Genomic DNA, 21,916 nt, shown 5'->3' with positions numbered 1-21,916 from the left:
GATTTATACCTGTACTGACATTACCATTAAAACGCACATTAGATGAGTTTGGACATACATACATGTAACATAATGCAAATGTTACGAAAGTTGAATTGGAGATATTAATCCAACGTGTTTATGATCAATGCGTACTTTGTTGGTTTCAAGATGTTAATAATAGTAAAAAGCTAGAAACGTATGTACTTATGAAAATAAGTGTTGTAGACCCAATCTTAACTATATTCATATAATCAAACATAGAATAACATATTCACGATTCAGGTGTTCTTAACATAAACTTGATTAAGGTAGTAAGAGAGGCATCGATAGAGCAGAAAGACTGTGAACAACGTAAAATATATATGTACTGTCGAAACAGAATATCATGTTCTACTAGTGTGTCCATATAATAGATATCTGAGATCTTCATGTTTACCAAGATATTATTGTTCTTGGCCAACATTACAATTTTACATGAATTTAAATATTTAATGAATTGTTATCAAGTATGTACGCTAAATTAACTTGCAAACTGTGTATATCTTGCAACGTAATACTAGTAATTAAGATGTAATTATGTACACGTTATTGTTATCTACAAATGAACTAGAACAACAAGTTTTACACTTTAAAAAGATAATCCATCAATATATAAATAAAAACCAGAATTCAAACCAACATTTAGACACTAAAAAGTCTCATTCTATTAAACTAATACAGTGGGCGATTTGTTAATCATCGTGCACGTTTTTATCAATGAGATAATTATGTCAAATTTGTTCTTATACATGTATTCAACACTATTCAAACCCTTTTCGCTTTTCGGGGCTTTTTCGCTATAGAAGATATATAATTCTTAAGTTCTGATTCCGATATTATCCCGAAATTAAGAGTTTGTTTTTTAAAAAAAATGCTTATCCAGAACGCATAGTAACATACTTTTTCGCGAGCGTTCTTAGAATCGTAAACATATTTTATGCGCGAATTTTAATTGCTTAAATCAAAATTCTAGCATTTTTGTATGAACACTATACCCATTCAATTCTAATATATCCAGTTCTTCGCATTTACACCTGATCTCCAATTTTCCAAAAGTTTTTCTTAGCGGTGGTCTGTGGTGGACATTTAAATAAAATAACATGGTTTTTAATGATATTGCTGATGATCTTACAAGTATCATGATTGTAAACTTAGTTTTCAATAATGAGTAATTATAGAAATATCGAAGACTAAACCAATATATTTTTTGGTTAAACGAGAAATTTAAATCACATTAAAATGAAGTTGTTTTAAGACAACACTAACAATAAATTTTAAAGAAGATGGATTAAGTAAAACATAGTTGTAAATCTTATTACGTATTTTAATACTGAGATAAGGTTGTTGTGCACATATCTTGAATATCTGAAATACGATCAGTCTAAAATAAATTACATTTCAATCGACACATTAAATAAACAAGAACAGCAGTACGAGCAAGTCAAGTATTGTGCTAATGAAAAGTCTGTGAACCTTGGAACTGTTCATTCATAATCGATGGATATCAGAAAACTGCATTGTCAATTATCAAAACGTATTGATCCTGCAAACACTGATATTTTAAAAGAATTACAGTGAACTTTAATACTTTTCACTTTCAGAAATTCAACTTCTAGTTTTTTTTCCAAACACTAAACCTGGTATTTGTTAAGCTCGAACCATTCATCATCATTTCTCGAAAACATACTTTAAAGTGATCAGATCAAATGCTTCCATGTATCACTATCTCCGACAAACATTTTATATTGTATATGCTACAAATGTGTAGATCATTATAATGTTATTTTGAAATAAATACTGAGTGTTTAAACCAAATGCACGTATCACATATTTAATGATGAATTCTTACAACTTTATATAATGCCTAGTGTGACAGCTAACAGTAATTCCAGTTTTCCGCAGTTTATCTCTATTTTTCTTCAATTTATGATTTCTTTGATGTGAATGTTTTTCTGAAAACAAATATCAGGTAAATTTAATATGCAAATCAATATAATTTAAATTATATACAAATATTAAAACAATAGAGTTTGAAAACAGCCATGGCGAAAGAAGAACAAGATTATGACGAACAGATTATAACAAAAGTACCTTTAAAGTACATGCAAAATAAAGATTTAATGAATACAGACTGTATAAGATTCAATTTATATCAATAGTACTTTGGTGCCGATGTAAAGTTTTGAAAAAAAAATAAAACGAGACAGTCAAACGTTTTGAAAATTTGTGTGATTTTCTGTCTTAGAGCTAGATGTTTTGGCTGTTGGAACAGTTATGAACAAAACAGATTTTTGTGACTTAAGCATAACGGGTTATCATCACATTACACAAATATAAAACAAAAATATAAAAAAACACGCACGCATGCACGTACGCACGTACACAAGAACAAGCACGCACGCGCGCTCGCACACACACACACTCACGCACGAACGCACAAACGCGCGCACACCCCTCGCCACACAACACAAGCAATCAAAACTTATATATTTACATTAGACATCGTTTTGAATGATTTTTGTATCAACAACTGATTTTTTAGAAATTTCTCAAAAATGGAAAGAAAATGAAAAACATCAACTACGTTACACACAAATCAGTGTGCAGGATGGTTGCTATGAAAGTTAGAATGTTTGATATATATCATTTAACACATGAACCTTAAATATTACAGAAATAAATAAAATGAAATAAGAAAACAGAAGCAATATTTCCGTATATTAAGGCACCTGATACATATAGGTTGGAGATACACCGTTTGTGATAAAACAGCAACAGATAAACATGTAAAAATGGAAAATAAGACTGATTGTATGTTGTTCGTTTTAATCATATGCATTGCAGTGCTTTTTTCAATTAATAATTTGAATCATACTTCTAAACGTTTCCGGTCAGAAAACAATAAGAATCATTTTTTAACGAAAACATCAAAATACTCTTGAAAAACTGCAAACCTTCCATTATTTGATTTTAACGAACCTAGCCATTAATTTGTGTCATTATAACGTCTTTAAATATAAACAATGCGAGGGATTTGAGTAATAAACGCCAAAACCAAGCTGACTTAAAATACCCATCACAAGACGGTAGGCGGAGTCAAACTAACAAGACCGACCAATCAACGATCCGAATCCGCTACAGAGATAAGCACCCTGTATCGAAAAATGTACTGGACGCGTGGCCTTTGTAAACACCCACGGGGATTAATGGTTTTATCTGATAAACAAATACACAGTCACATACTACAAATGCATTTGCGTATACGTTTGGAGAGGAATTATAAGCAAGTTATTAGTATGATTTTTTTTTCAATTGCTAAAGTGAATTTGATGTTATATTTTAGATACTTAGGGCCTATGGTATTTTTATAAATATAGACATCATTTAAAATAAAACCCTTAAGCGATATTAATGTCATTTCTGCACACGTTTTTGTTTTTGATTCTGAAAATTGATATGGTTTCCGTTAATGTAGGCCTTATACATTTGATTTAATCATAAAACATTACAATGAGGCATTCATTTAATGAACGCTACAAAACAAGCATGTGTTATTTAATATCATTGTAATGTCTCAAGACCTATTTCAAACCTTCTTTTAGTGACAAATGATCCCCGGCCCGAAACTCGTGTGAATAACTTCTGGGTATTGATCTTTCTTTCAATTGTCCTGTGTTCCTTTTTTTTACATAACATTTATTCAGCATTAAATAGTGTAAAAATAAGCACCAGTAGCAATATATGGTGAACTAGAACGGCACCCTCTGTATGTTACTAGACCTGTACGAATTGTAAAATATGTTCATAAACTGTATCAATTTAAAACAGACAATTGCATTTTATACAATACATTGCAAAGCCTTCGATACGATGCGGAAAATAACGCAAATTCAAACAATTGGTGTTCTTATGTACGCACTGTATTACAAAATGCAGGATTCAATGAAGTATGGTTATATCCGGAGTCGATTAATATTGATTATTTTATTCTTTTTTTAGAAGAAGATTAATCACCTCATTTATTGGACATTGGAAACATGATATAAACTCATTAAGTTCAATAGTGTTAAATGCTGAAACAGGCAGATATGTTAATATTGAAAGAAATCAACGTAAATGTGTTTTATGTGTTCATAATGATATCGAAGATGAATATCACTTTGTTTTGAATTGTCCGAAATGTAATGACAATAGGAAAAATACATAACTAAATTTTATTATGCAAGACCAAGCATGTTTAAATTCATTCAATTACTAAACTCGAAAAATGCTGCATGTCTATACGAAAACTAGCTTTATATTGCAAACATACTTTTAAGCTACGATATACTGCTTTGAATGATAATGCTTAACTTTTAACATGTTGATATCATTGATAGTTTATATATGTATATATGTCTAATACACTCTCGCATTTATCAACTATTGCCATGCCATGTGTTATGTTATTGTAACAACGATAAACTGTAAATGTTAAAGTTAACAATAAATGTTCTGTTCTGTTCAATGATATATAACGTTCAAAGACAAAATGCAAAAACATATGAAACAAATCATCGTGATATCATTTCAACCATCATGCACACTGAATTGTGTGTAACTTGGTTGATATATTCTTTTACTCTTTTATTCTTTCGATTTCTGAGTAATTTCTAAAAATTCTGTCAAAGATAAAAAAAATCGTTTAAAACGTGTTTTACATGAAACTATATATAGTTTGATTGTTTATGTGTGTTTTCTATATTTCTGTTTTGTATTCATATAAAATGACGATGAGCTTTTTATGTTTAAGTCAAAAATAAACTTTCTGTTCTGATTTTTTCTATCAATAGAGAAATATACTATACATCAAAGTATCAAATTCTTAACTTAATGTTCTCGATCGTTACAAAGATGCTAACTTGGCATAGTTTTTTCCGCTGTCTGAGGAAAAGGGTAATACATTTTGTTTTGTTGGCCAAAAGCAAAAATATGGTTTACAGAAATGATTTCGTAGATTATGATGTTTTTGACATACAAAATGATATTCATCTCGATTGCATTCATATTACAAAAGCTACATATTCTATATTTTCTTGGAAAGAGATGATGCCTTCCTGTTTCGATTAAAAGGTCATGTGAGGAAATGTTGTAACGACCGTTCTATATTTATTCATGTGCATACTGTCTAGTTATTTCATGCTTGAGTTCATTTTTACACCAGCGATATGTTTCTAGTCTGTTCGATTCATTAATATCTGCATTCCATATATGTCAATTATTCTTTGTCTTATTATTTCGATCACAATCATAATTGAATGTAAAATATCATTAAATCGTAGACTTGCCTTTTTGAAATTGATTTTAAATATTTTTATTAAGACTGCTCCACATCAATTTTTTAAGAAATATTTGAGAATTAAAGTTCGAAAAATACCAATGAGAGTTATAACTCTATAGTTCTTTGGCTCGTCTTCATTGTCCCCTTTAAATGCAGGTACTAATAATCCCCCCTAAAAGGATCTGGGATATTCTCCTGTGGTAAAGATACGATTTAATAGTTTCAATAGAAACGGTGATATATCTGTGAAAATGGTTTTATAGATTTCAGCATTACAGCTTCATTAATCTGCCAATATTACCATTTTATCATGATTCTCATCGCAAATGTTTATCTTAATTTTGAGTTGTAAGTATAATCAGAAGTACTATATAGTGTTTTGTAATGATCATATAACTCCGACGCATTTTGATTCTCAGATTTTGGTTGACTTTTTTAATATTCGTTTTTATTTTATTTCTAAATATCGTTAGGGTTTGATTTGCTCAGGCTCGCACGGCTTTTTGGGAAATGATTTTCTAGAAGTTGTTTCTTTTTTTATTGGCAGACGGACACAAAGACGAATATTGAATTATCTGTATGAACGAAATCGTTGAACCATTAATGTTTAATTAGAATCTAATTGTTCTACAAATCAAGACAATTGGTTATATTTGAATGACGAATGACTTTTAAGTTCCTCAATTCTGGATGGATTCCATTTAATTTTATTATCATTATTGATATTATTACACTTACTATTATTTTTGGCATTATTTTTTCCTACCTGCTTATTACAAGCGAAAACGATTCATGATTGATTCGAAAATTCGTTTAGATCTTGTATTTGAAAGTCTGAAACAGAAAATATATTTTGAAGCTGAAGTATTTAATAATCCAAAACGCCTGATTGATTCTTTTAAAAAATGTATATTCGCCCATACCTGATCGGTGTGCAATCGACGTTTAACAAAAATATCAAATTTGGATTGACATAACTCGATGAAGCGTTTACCAGGCCCCAATTTCTCGAAGCTTATTAAGTCCCTTATAAGAGGATTAAGCTAAGCTCACTATTTTTGTCTTTCAATAATTTGCGTAATATTTACTTATTTATGAGTTTTTATGCTTTAGATAGGAATTATCATTATGATAATCCCAATAAACTGTTTTTCATTAATCAAAACCCGACTAAGGTATTTACATTGCCTAATTGAAATAAGCTAATTAAGCCTGTTAAGCTAAAGAAGTTTCGAGAGCATGTAATCTTTTGAATCACGTGGTGGAATGTAAGCACAATCTGACAGCTGATTACCCGTCGAATGTTAGGTAATCTATGATTTAGAGCTACTGCCATAAAAATCCGCTGTAACCAAACATTTATTAAGTTGGTAATCCTTTTCAAAACCGAAAACAATCAAATTGATCATATCGTAATAGTTCACAGTCACTTTATCGGTTTTTCTCAGCAATTTCAAAATATTTGCTTAATGATTTGTGATGATAATATTCATTTCACGCGCTTCGTTAGTATAGCGTGAAATATTTGTCTTGGCGAAATGCTAGTATTTGAATGCAGTAGTGGTCAGTCTTGCACGAGGATTTCGTGCTATATTGGTATATTAGCGTGAAGAGTTATTCTACCAGTCGACTTCACTCAGTTCACTTCGTAACCTAAATTTTTACTTCAATATTTTTAGTGATTTTGTTTCACTGTTTTATATCCATATTTGAAACAAGACAAATGAATGAGGTTCGACATTCATACGTTGTGGATCGATACTTGGCAAACGAACACAGGTTTCCAGAGTTAACCGTCTCTGGTTTTGCCTGGCCGGTCGGTTGCACTGCATAGGACTTTGCCAGTGAATTTCATTGTGTTGTGATCTACATAAATACATGTGCTCGTTTTATACTTACTCAACCTAGCTTCACGTCATGATCTAATAAACAACTCGTCTGGTATTGCACATTTGTGTTGTTGTTTTTAGGGTAAAAACGAAGTATAACAAAGACATTGGTATGCCACCGCTTATTTCAATTTAAATGCTTAAATAAAAATATAAGTATGTTTAGAAGTCAATGTGTCTGTTGAAAATATGATATCAAACTTATAAATAATGTCTAAAAGGCTGTTATATTACTTTTGTTATTGAAAGACTATTGATATTCCGTGATATAAACCTTAATTATGACTTCTCTTGACTATGCACTATTGCCAAGGCGCTTGTTTAGCTTATTTTATCTCCGATCTAGGTGGCGAGCTGTGAAGCTATAGAAATGCACCAATACATCTTGTCTTTTAGTTTATGTTGCTTTCAAATGGTGATTGTATCATAATGCCTTTAAATAAGGAAAATAATTATGTAGATAGTCCGTTTATAGAATTTAACCGGAATGCGTCACAATTTGGATAGAACAATGGTGACCATTCAATCAAAATGGATTTAAATACATGTCATATAACTATTTAAAAATAATTATTATTTCCAGTCGGTTTAATTAATAAATACATTGGCTAAGCACATTGTTTAAATGTGTCAGTAAGACAATGCCAATTTCTAATAGCAAAGCGTCTACTCTAAATGGCTCTGAACACGATACACGAGTACACAGAAAATGGCCCCTACTGTGACACCAGTGCGATTAACGCATGAACCACAGGATGGGTTGATAATGATAAACATTTTTAAACTAGTCCTTAAGCACTTTAAAAATGACAAAGTTTGCGCACTGAAATGATTCTCAAATTCACAAAATGTGATCTACAATACAATGTTTACGTTTTCTAAAATAAAGACGGGAACCAAGATTAGCAGAGCGTAATCATAAGACGTCAAAATTACGCGGTGTACTTAAGTTATAATTTAATATAACGTACTTTTCTTTATATTTCATCATAATAGTGGCCATCAATATTAAGTGTTAGAGGCTTTTATACATGTTAGCATATGCACAAACCCTAAAATCTCTGACTGGTAAATACCAGCTAACGTTTTACGGGCGTCAACATCACCTCTATCTAGTAGTTTAAGCTCCCAACAAAATTCCCCACACTGGTATAGAAACATCTGCGGTACAAGACCATTTATGTATTTTTATTCAAATAGTAAATCTACCCAAAGCGCCTTCATTGGTTGGGATCAGGTTTGAGCACTAGATTTCCGCTACGTGCCTTTGTACGGTCTTCGGGTGCCACATCGCGTCTTTATAATAGCATGAAACCCATCCAGTGTCAACAAACTGGCTTATAATAGAAAAATACGTGGTTCTCTAAGCTGGCCCTTGTTTGCTGATATAAGATGGTAGTTCAAGTTGTCCCCTTCGTACCAGTATCCGGTCTTAAAAAGTCAAACCACATCGTTCTAGTATTATGAACCATATTATTCATAACATATACTACTATATTATATTAATAACGAATGTTAAGTAATTCACCATTCATCAGCCTTCATGAAATGAAATATTTCCTAATTTGCTGTTACGGTAATATTATTTATTATTACCTTGGATATATGTTATATTTCGACGTAACCCGCATAGTTATTTGTTTTAAGCTGCGTTATTTATTGTTTTTTTTTATTTTTATCCGTTATCCTTCGTTGGTTAAAATAGGGCCTATATAAGGTTCATGTCGCTCACACATGGAGTGAACCTCAGTTACAGTGATTTATAAGTTGACTGCATTTTATAAAAGTTTCTGTAGATGCTCAATGTCATGCGATACACATTAGTCATTACTGATATCGAAGAATGAATTTGAATTTAGCAACTAAGCACTCAAGTTGATTGAAAGAAGATATTGATTATAACTGTTTTTTAAGTATAGTCGACTCAGGTTATTGCAGATGTACGTGTATTACGTATTAAGTATGAGTAACTACGTTTATTGTCTTCGAATGAACATTTACATGTTGAACTATTATTTTGGGATACAATATTTGATCTTGAGGATTTGGGAAAACTAGTTAGATATGCCGCTTGTAAACCATACACCATCAGATTAAAATGTTTGTTTTTGGTGGGGAGGTTTAACCCTGAACTGATTTTGGTTTATCAGTACATGATAACACATTTCGACGTATTTTATGATTTTTGCCGTCCATTTGAACAATAGGTTATATTTGCTTAACATATTTCCGCTTTTATGTCGGAATAATTGATTACAAGACGTTTCTTCGGGTTATATTTATTTAAAGTGTTTCGTCTGAAATTTTTATCTAGAAGTAACCCAGAGCATTTTTATCTAGACATGAAGAAAACGTATTGTTGTTATGGAAAACATGTACCTTACTTTAATATATGAACTCATAGTAGATTCGTCATTTTGATGTTATTCTAAAATGTAATCAATGCATCAATATAAATGTTAATCAATACAAATAAAACATTAAACCAATTGTATATCATGATCTGAAATTTACTCTTTAAATCAACCATTGATAGATGACTTCTCTTAAATTTTAAATGTTGGGCAGGAAACTTGAAGCAGAAAACGACATGTTATGTGTAAACCTATTTGTACCAGCATCTAAGGATTGAGGAGATATGGCGAAGTTACTGTTTACACTGCATATATCAATAGCAAATATTTGTTTATCTACTTTGCAGAACATGCGTATCCCCTTGAGAACGAAAAATTCTTAATAAGCTTAAAACAACCTTATCTATTAGAACAGAGTGATGGTTTTATGCGTTAGATTTTAATTGTTAAACCTTTGATGGATGAGAATAAATGCAATCCAAATGTCTAATTACATGACCAAAACAAATCCGATAATCCATTCAAATTATCGCAGGAAAAATATCATACGCCAATAAATTGATTTTGTTGATCACTGAATATATATGTAATGTTATCACATAATTGCTTTATAAATCAATATACTTTTGTGTCTTGGTCATAATTAGATAGTTTGTAAATGGTCAAAGGCAAGCATGCCGATTTGCCAATAAACTCTTGAAACTCTTAATCACGAAACTCTTAAACATCAATTAAAATTATAGAATTTTAGCTATAATCCCTTTAATCATTGATTTTGTTTTTGAACGACATTCATCAAATTGATATTTCATATTCAGGAAAATTTATAAACTCTTTAGTTGACCAAGGGTCCATTCTGGGACACCTCATGTTATATATATAAAAAATATATATACATCATAGGCATTCCCTTTGAAATACAAAATCTGATTGTCTTGTATATGGATTATGTCTTACCTTATCATAATCATTAACGTAAATGCACAAAAAATAAATGTACGAAGAAACTATTCTTGCACAGCATATCCGAGTGGTGCGTATCGGAAATAAAAGCTATCACGTGTGAAGAAAATAACTAGACTTTATCTAACAGGTCCAAACAAGTATATTGCTTAGCAGCACAGATTTAACGTTTTTTACAACCTTTTTTTATTTTTTGTACAGAAATGAGCAGCTATTTCGTAGTACTAAATATCTGCAAACCAGCGATAAAAGACTGCTGATAAAAGACCGCAGATTTTCATAGTTCCGTTCTTAAATTTGTATTTAAAGCTAAAAGTGTTACTAACTGTTTACAACAAATGCATAAAACACCATATTTCGAACTAAAATAAAAATAAATAAATCTTGAACCAATTTCTGTCTGAATTCTTATATGCCTTGTTTACATGCATTTTCACATACTTTGGTTCGTTCTAAAACAGTTGTCACAACGTTCAATCTGTGAAATAACAGCTTTAAAACGCGAATAAGAATTGTTTGAAAAAATAAAACGGATTCAATATATAAACCATTGGTAGTATCAAACAGCTGCATTTGAATATAAATCCTTACTAAATCGTCACACTAGCTATTTTTGAGAAATCATTACTATACCTTATACTGCAGCATAGGACATCGTCTCTAAACGAAGAAGATATCGCTCATTTTAGGCATACAAAACAATAGAAAAAACACGTGCTTGTAGAATAAACGTTTAGAACTTTTACGAATAGATAAACATAAATCTAAAAACATGTAAGAATTGCTTTACAACATCAGATGCAAATGAAAAAAAATGGATTTTTTGTGTAAATTCTGTTAGATACATATTAACAGATAACCTTTAATTGTATTTACGATATTATAGTTGTTTTAATTGACCGATATACTGTCTTAAATACATTGTATGTGTTCCTTAATTTACTGTAAATAGTTTATAAACATTTTATGTGATAACATGATGGTATCGATGGATCGATACAAAATGGTGTAATCTATGAGTGTGCATGTGCGCGTGTGCGAGCGTGTGATACACGCGGGCATTCATATTTCTTATAAATGATTGATCTGTTTAATTGAAAATGTTTTATTGGACTAATTGACTTGCGTTTTGTTTGTTTGTTATGTGCTGCTAGAAGTAGCCGGGAAAGCTGCGTTATTGACCGATAGTATTGATAATTCTGATTTTGCGGTCACACTGGACTGCATATACAACAAAATCAAGTATCAGTGTGACGTTATATCTATTTTTTAGAACTGCACAAGTTGAGCTCATTATGGCAGAACCAATTTTATATATACTACTCGTATCAGATGATGCTTAAAATTAAATATAAGTTAATTAATATGTTCCTCATACAAAACGTATTGTCATTCAGGAACGGATGTTGTATATTGAGCAGAAATAATAGCCTAAAATCATAGTAAAATTTCAAAAAGTCAATCTTTAAAAATGTATATTGATTGAGATAAAGAAAAACGAATAATAAAACACCAAGTGTGCAACTGTTTGCAGTCTTTTTGCAATGGAAAACTAAAGTATATTTTGTCATATATTTAGTATATATTCAAGGAGCTTGAAATACCAAAACTTATAGTCCACGACGTTTTGCTGAACCAGTGTTGAATGGTCCATTGTGAAGAAAGTTTACTGATAAGTAAATTAACAGTTTTCGAAATCAATGTAAACTAAGTAAGACTCATATATTAAACAGTGAAGACGTGTCACGTTGGAACTGAAATATACGGATTTCAAAACAATGTTTTAAGAAACGCAACATTTTTTGTTGTTTACCATTATTTTGATTCCTTTGATGATAAAATTTCAGCCAACTTATATACAAATCAAGAACACTACCAGGCGGTCGGTCTTAAAGCTAGTTCTGCATTAGCTAGACTTAGCTAAATTAATTTGTAGCCTAATTGTTTGTTTTGATATTTTGTGTATATGTATTGTAAAACACATTTGAACGTATATTGACATATGACAAGAGTGCTATATAAATCAGGTATACTACTACTACTACTACTACTACTACTACTACTACTACTACTACTACTACTACTACTACTACTACTACTACTACTTCTACTACTACTACTACTAATAATAATAATAATTGTTGACTATCAATCAACTAGTGATTGATGAAATCCGATCAGGCGTTAACGTTCAATGCTGCTCATCTCTTTAACACAAAAGTATGTTTGGTACCATAGTCGATAAAACATATATTAAGTTATTTAGTTTCATCCTAGATTTCTTACAGGTTATCAATGGTTTCTTCAAAACTTTGAAATGATTTACTGACTACTGAATGTAATATAATTATGTGCTTACTATCATGATACAAAATTATGTTAAATAAAACCAGTATCTCTATACTGTGTTGATCTTAATGTGCGATTGCCTGTAATTATACATTTGGCTTCATTTAGTAAGACACCATAGGCATAAGTATTCGTATATATTTTTAAGATTAATGCCGTTTGACTTCACGAAACTGTATTCATTTTATTGCATGTAATATTTTGTTTATTCCATGTTATACACGATTGGTGTAAAAATAATATTTGTCAACATTTTTTCACATTGCTCGTTGTGTATATAATTAACAAAATTTAAGAAGTCAATTTCATCCGCCATGCGGCCGTTAAAATAGCCATTTAATGCAACTATGCCAGCAGTGCTATATATTTCGATTCCCTGTTCAATAAGATCGAATAAATATATTTAAAATTGTTTTAAAATAGTGGAATTAATTGATGGTAAATATAGACTGCATATACATAAATATTCGAATGCTGAAAGGACACCTAAACATATTTTAGTCGACAAAACAACATTTTTATGTATTTCAATAATTGTAATATTTTCTCTAAAACTATCCTTAAAATAATTGAAGATACCTCCCATTATAAATATAATTTTCTACGTTTGATTGAAAAGAATTAGGAGAAAATTGTTTCCCCTTGTATCGTTCCGAAACGATACGCCTGGGGGCGCTATGATTTCGCGCTCTATCGAGCACGTGTTTACTGTGCAATATTGATTGATTCATTCAGCGCATGGTCATCAAGCCGTGTACAAGCATGTCCGACGTTTTTTATTTCAAAAAATTAACGGGTTCATTCATATCAAACATCGGAACTCATCATTATATTCTTGAAATCAGTATACATTATGATATACAAAATTTTGTCTTTATGTTTTACAAAAGTTGTGTTGTTACATAGATATATCAATGCTTTTTGAATAATTTCATTGAAAATGTGTTGTTTATTATGATCGTATATGTTGAAATATGTGAAAATGTTTGTGTATGTACAGTTGATTGGCCATGACGCTTACAACAAATTAAACATTTGTATACTATACATGTTGTTTTTCGTCTTAGTACAAGATCGAATTAGTAAGATAGAGTGAGTAAGGATTGATTCTAGGGGACGATATTTTCTTGTATTGTTATATTAAGTATCAAAGAAAGGCTCATAATGAAAAAAAATTATGTCTAAATTTATAGCATGTTTTTTCTGGTAGGCATGTCTCTGTTAAAATTACTATATCATATTCACATATAATGTTCACAAATTTAGTATCGCCAAGTTTTCTACGAAGTCCATTTATATTTCATGATCGACTGCAAATTACAAGTACTACTAAATTGGGAGCTATGTTTTGTTATATTAACAATTACGGATAATCATTAAGTCGTAATTATATAAAAAATAACTTTTGAAATTATCACTTGACCTTTGAAACTGTTCAGATAATAAATGTTTTGCAAATCAATAATTAACTTACGACGTAAATTAATCTTGAATAAGCATACACATAACGCACAATGACTATTGGTCGAAAGAAGATGACCTTCTGGTGAAAATTTTCAATGTCTCCCAAAGGTCGCAAAGATGTTACCCAAAGGTCGGATTTGACCAAATACTTTGGACACTATTTACAAGCATTTTTAGTATTTTCTTACTGTGGCTCTACATCTGTTATTGAAAGTGTCATGTGGGTGATATTTCGTTTCTCATACATGCAAAATATTCACGTAATAAAAATATAAACCCATCCAGATGAAAACAATAAACAAGCAATCTTGATACTAATTTAGTACGAATATCTTAGGATGTACCGAGTACTCTCGAGATTGCTCACCATTTGACATTTGTATTAATTCTTTTATTTGGAGAAACATTCAGCACAATATTTTTATTTGATCATCAATACGCCTTATCAAAATACCTTCAGATTTATACCTGTCCGTACAAGTAAAACGCTTATTAGATGAGTTTGACATACATATATGTAGCATAATACAAATGTTACGAAAGTTGAATTGGAGATGTTAATCCAACGTGCTCATGATCAATGTGTATTATGTTGGTTTGAAGATGCTAATAATTGCAGAAAGTTAAAATCGTATGCAGTTATGAGGAAAAGTATTTGTATTTAAATGCGCTATGTAAACTTTTTTTATGCAATAAGGCCAGTGTTTTTTACTTTTCGTTTTACGGGAAAGTTTTCAAAGTTAAGCGCCATGAGGAGGGAATAAAATTAAGAAAAAGATGTCGAAAAATGAGCGTCGAGAATTTTTTTTTTTTAAAAAAGATGGATTTTTCGTTTATTTTTTTTTATTTTTTTCGGAAACATTTAAAGAATGTATGTTTTCAAGTTGTGCACTCTTGTTTCGTACTCCATACTGCCTGTTGTATAATAGATCTGTATAATAATGTCAAAACAAGAAGTCGTTTTCACAAGTTGCCTCAGTCATGCACCATTGAATTGTAACCAGCCCCTCCCCCAACCCAGGTCTTGAGAATAGCGGAGACTTTGACTTTCAGTCAAGCTAATCCTTGGTAAAACCCTGTCCTGCGTAGAGAAAGACGACAGTCTACTGGTCAAATCCACGCCAATTCCCTGCACCCTGAGGTAAGGCCCATTCCCCACTATTTTCGGCGCAAAACCAAAACCACCGCATTCTCTCAGCACTGCGGGGCCACCTGGAAGGTAAATAACCGCTCATTTCTCTCGTTATCCCCTTTATACCCCTGGACCTAGGGGCCGTGGTTACAATTGACTGGTGCATAACCTGGTGCATAATGCATGTTTAAGGAACTTATTTCAACATTAATTTTGGATATTCATTTTACTCCCTAAACGCCACAAGTCAACTGATTCACACCACATGTAAATATATTCTTCAACTGTAACTCCACAGTATTTAACACTGCATTTTTAAATAAAAATTAGTAAAATTTCACATAAATTATTATATATACATGATTTTAATATGAGCATATATACTTTTGTCGTGCTTTTTATAGTCACTGAAACTGCACCGGCAAAACATAAGGCATCTGGCATATTGTTTGTGTCTAAAATATTGATTAATATCATTGTGGGTACATATATTGAGATAAACAACACATCTGAGCAAATTTAATGTCTTTGATATACAAGAAAAGAAACAAGGTATGTAACTCAAACTTACCAGATTCCACAGTATAGTCCATTTATTTCAGTTTCTTAATCAACATACAAACAATCCATTTTAAAATGAGTGACATGAAAAGAGGAGCCAATGCACATTAAAATGGTATGCGATATGTTGGTATAACTTAATTTTCTTAAGACAAACAAGCTAAATCCAATTTCACATTCTCGTCTTTTTCTGTAGTCGGAACATGTACAGCAAATTATAATTCTCAGTGTATCCCCGTGTAAACAGGTCTACACACAGACATATTTTAGAGATCTTATGCTTTGGTATAAATATCACAAAATGACAAACGCACTGATTTTATGAACAACAGTCTTCAAACTAAATCCACTTTAAAATTTTGTAAAGGCGGCCACTTTCCTTGCAATCGTTTAGATGATGATGATAATAAGCAGGTTTCAAGTTTTATTTTCATCATCACATATAATATGCATGTGATATCACAAAACAATAAAACACATTTCAGTTAACATCATAAGCAAGAAGCGCCGGCTTCCGCCATCTTGGAAATTGTGTGCGATAACTTGTTGTTGTTGTGGAATTAGCAATAAGTTAAAAAAAGCACTAAATTTTATTTTCTATCGGAGATCAAAAAACGGGCGGCGGAAAAATAAAAATAAAGTTAGGAGTTTGAATCTTTTCCTTATTTGGTTTTTGCAATATTTAGGTACGGCGCTCCCGTAAAACGAAAAATCAAAAAAATCTGGCCTAACATATGAGTAAACCAAACAGGCGGGTCCGTGTAGAGGCGTACGTGCGTGGGTGCGACAGTGTCTGCGTAAGCGCGTCCGTTCGGCCTATTAACACTATAAGTTGAACATGCAATGAGGATAACGAGTGTCATGATCATAGTCTTAGCTTTATAATAATGAACATTTCTAGAAATAGCGAAGACTGATAATTATTTTGGTTTAACAAGAAATATATATCTCAACACATTAACATAATTATAAGACAAAAAGAAAATAGTAGCTCGATTAGATAAAAGGTCTTTATTATTTATCACGTACATTAGTGCTGAAATAAGTTTATTTATGCAAAGATCTTGAATAGCTTAAACACCAAGTCATATGATTCTTTTAAAAATGATGAATTACACTTTAATCAACAAGTTATTTATTACAGCAGTACAAGTAAGTCCAGTATAAATGCGTACAAAAAAAACGCTATGGGGTATAAAAAGGGATAATTTCGAACAAAATATTACAAAAATGCTATTCAAAGTACATGCAAAATACAGATATAATTCGTTTAGTCTGTATAAGATTAAAACAACATCAATCTTATTTTGGTTACGATGTATATGTAGTCTTAGGTGTCAATATATTTCCACCTTTTTTGTGGCGTCTCTTCTTGTGTTCTGGCTTTTAGTGACGTTAAAGCTTTACGATCACTTCTGATTTATCTCTTGCTAAAATCATTTTTCATACAACATTTAAAAAACATAGCAATAAGTTTTATAAAGAAATATGCAAAACATGTTTTGTGGCATACTTCTCACTAACTACATTCCCTGCTTTGGGAGGGTTTCTGCATGTTGCCTAAAAATACATCAAGGCAAAATCTGCATTTTTAGTAACGTAATAATACTGCCCTGTATCACACATAAGTCTTATTTATCTCATTATATTTCATTATATTACTGACAATTTCTTATTTCAATATGAGATATTCATGAAAACACTCTCCTTCCCTACCATTGTTTTGTTTTTTGCTGCCCGACATTTTTTAAGGAACTGGAGCCAGCCAATTCTTTGAAGGTTTGTGTAATTTTCCGTCTTAGACGTATACTTTATGGCTGGTTGTTGGTACATTCATGTTTTCGGTTCTTTTTAATAATAGTCAGTGTTCTCTGTGACATCTTGTTAGGAAGAGGCAGTGCATTTTTTCTTTAAATCATATAAATTTGACTTCCCAAACCTTTTCGGTCAGAAACGATCACAATCAATAATGAATTAACCAATACAAACTACTGCCATCTAACTGTTATGCTTTCATCAAGGCTTCAAATTATAAACAATGTGAAATATTTGAGTTATAAACGATAAAACCCAGCTGATTGTGAAAATGCCGATCACCAGACGGTAGGTGGAGTCGAGATAACAGGACTGACTAATCACCAACCGTATCCGCTAATGCGGTATGCATCTTCTTATAAAGAAATCTATGTAAACACCCTGAGATGTATAAAGTCTTAACCGATAAATCAATATACAACCCCATAAAAATGCACTGAATATAAGTATGAAAGTTATATTATGCAAGTTCACTTTTTATGATTTATGGCATTCGAAATCATTTTTTTTTTTGCTAATAAAAGTGAATTTGCTGTTATATGTATCTTTATAAATGTATATGTATTTTGAAATATAACTTGAACTTTTTTTTTTTTTTGCTTTTTCTTGTGAATAAAAGATATGGTTTCCCTATTCTTTGTCTAATACATTTGACTTAATCATTAACTTAATAATAAGAATTTCAATGTATGAACGCTTCAAATATATGTTTATTTATTTGCATTTAAATGTTTCAAGCTTATTTAGATTGAACCCACTATAGGCGCTATAAAATGCTGTTTAAATAAAATAAAATTATATCGTCCGCATAACAATGTTTACATTTTCTAAAACGAAGTGGGTAACCAAATATAGCAGAGCGTACTCATAAGGGGTCACTGTTTAATAATTACTTCCTATACGGACGTCAAAATCACATCAGGCGTACTGGAGGTTATACTGTACTACTATTATGGCGTTTCCTCCATATTTTATCATACTAATAACAACCATCTTCTAACTAGTTTAAGAGGCATTTCTAGTTCTTCACATTTGCACAAATACGATTGTTTCAACTGGTAAATGTTTAACCAATACTTTGAGCGAATAAGCCAGGACACGGTGCCTTTGGGTGCCATTATTCGCTTATACCAAGTATTAGCCATAGATGTCCCATACGTACCGGTACCCAGTCTTTAGGCGTCACACCACCCCATCTAGTAGTATTTACCCCCAACAAAATTCCACACCCTGGCTTATAAAGGAAAACTCTGTGGTCCTTGACACTTAAAGTCATTTTGAGTAGACCTACCCGATCCTCCCTTATTGGTTCGGGTCCGGATGGTAAACTAAATGTCACCTACCTGCCTGTATCCAGTTTCCGAAAGTCTCATTGCGCACTTATTATCCTCCCAGCCCAGAGTCCACATACTCGCGTATAATAGCAAATTCCGCGGTTCCTGACATTAAGACTCATTACTAGTCAACTTGACTCAAAGCTGGCCCTTATTGGCTGGTATCAGATGGTAGCCCTATATGTTCCCTACGTACCAGTACCCGTTCTTTGTGAGTCACATCACCTCCATCTAGTAGTTTCAATCTTAAAAATTGCATATATACCTATTTCGTTTAATTATGTAAAGGATAAATTTACACCGTTGCCTATATCGCTATTTCTGAAAAAGGGTATAGGCGTAGACAACTTTAGTATATATATCTAATATTCACATGTTATTTAGCAATTCACCATTAAACAGTCTAAGTCATTTTTGTCTTACTGGCTCCTACGATGATATTATATGCTAATAACTTGGTTATACTTTTTATTTCGGCTTATCCAATCTAGTGATTGGCTTCTGGTTGTAGTTATCATATTTTTCATTTGTACCAGTTATCATCCCTTGATCAAAATGTGGCCTATTGCTTCATGTGGCGCTTGTAAATTCAGACGGTTGGCTTCCTTTTAGACAATAAATTATGCTTGGGAAATAAAAGGTGCAGGGGCTGCTGCCCAATTAAACTGCATGTTTAATTTAATTAAAAAAAAACAAAACAGAAACTTATTAAGGTATAAAATGTAATCGAATCAAATGTATGATTATTTTATTTCTGATACAAAAGTCAGCTTTTAAATTAAGCTATGCGTGTAGTTTTGAAAATCTTGTTGTTCAACTGTACGACTTGTTAGGCATTTCTACATCTTAAATCAAGAAATATCATTACAAATGAACTATATATGTATGTAAAATATAAAATATAATATGCATGCAAAACTTGATTTTGAACACATTGATTTTACGATTCGATTTGTGAACAAAGATCTGTGCACTTAATTAAAACCATACCCGATTAGTTTTAGCAATATTCTAATGCATTCAATTAGACCACATAGTTAATCAATATAAATACAACATAATATTCTCGATTGTTATATCTAATATGCAATAACACCCTAATGATGGCTGACTTCACTTTAATTTGTAATGCTTATGTGTATGTGCTAGGCTGGAAACTCGAAGCAGGAAACTAACTGCTAAATGCATCAACTTATCTGTACCAGCATCTTAAGGATTGGGGGAAAATGGCGAAGTGTATGTTTATACAGTAGATATCAATAAAAGTGTTTGTTTATCAGCTTAAACAACCTAATCTCTTTACCCAAGTGATAATGCTATGCGTTAGAAATACCGTTATCAAACCTCTGATGAATGAGAATGAATACTAATCCAATGTCTGATTACATGACCAAAACAACTCCAATAATCCTTTCGAATGCAGACAATTGATTTCCCCATCCGGATGAAAATATAGTATGTGAATAGGTTAATCACGAAGTTCTTAAGCATCAATTAAAATATATAATTTTTAGCTAAAAGTCCTTAAAATATTTAATTTTGTATTTGAACGATAGACATCAAATTATTAAGCTTGAAATGAATATTCACGAAGATTAATAAACTATGTAGTTCTCCATTCTAGGACTCATCATGTTTCTTATGCATGAATGTAAATAGCATTACATGTACCTTTGAAATACAAAATATGATTGTCCTGTATGCGGATGGTATTACAAGCAAGAAATTGAATGTTTGCAGAAAATAAACTTAAACAGCTTGTTTGCTGTCTGTTTGCAATGGAAAACTAAAATATATTTTGTCAAACTATCTTATGTATTGCTATGTTCATTATTCGGGAAAAAAGGGACACATTCAGAACAGCCGCTTACACTAACACTCCAACCACATTCCCGCAAGGGACACTGAAGTGACTTTAGTGGTACAAGGGGGATGACACTCAAGAGATATGTTCGTAATCACACGCCTCACTAACACTCCACTTCATCAAGTCACCAATACAATAACAAATACATGTACTTGTTCATGATCATTTCGGATTATGGTGGTGTTTTCAGTAAACATAAAAAATATGTTTATATAAGATTTGGATACCTTATTATTAGAAATGGTGTCATATAAAAGACAATTACTATTATAATTTGAAATTAATATTTTAAAACAATCGCTTGAATAAACATTTTGGAAATACACAAAAAGATGCAAAACGCATCGAAATGCACGTGTGTGTGTGTGTTTTAATATGTAGCCGTTATGCAATGTATCACGTTAATTAATGTGTTTTCGTGTATTTCGTGTTTTGGTTTTTGTTTGTATGCAAAAACTGTTTTTTAGCATTTAAAAATACTAAATGTTAAGTCGAAAACACATGGACAGAATTAGCGAATGAATCGGCTTCGGGTGTGAAAATAACACATCGGAGTGAATAACAACTCAAGTGATGTAGGATTTTTTTATAATAATAAATATAATAATAATAATTAGAAGAAGAAGAAGAAGAAGAAGAAGAAGAAGAAGAAGAAGAAGAAGAAGAGCGATAATTTATATTTATTAATATTATCATATAATGATATTATTATTATTATTATTATTATTATTATTATTATTATTATTATTATTATTATTATTATTATTTGTTGTTGTTGTTACCGTCATCATCATCCGATCATAGGCTCCCTACATTTTTTGATTTGCTTTCAGTCCGAGATGTAATT

This window comes from Mya arenaria, chromosome 5, assembly GCF_026914265.1.
Source record: "Mya arenaria isolate MELC-2E11 chromosome 5, ASM2691426v1".
Classification (NCBI taxonomy): domain Eukaryota; kingdom Metazoa; phylum Mollusca; class Bivalvia; order Myida; family Myidae; genus Mya; species Mya arenaria.
The sequence above is the reverse complement of the archived record's forward strand: the minus strand, read 5'-3'. Positions refer to the sequence as shown.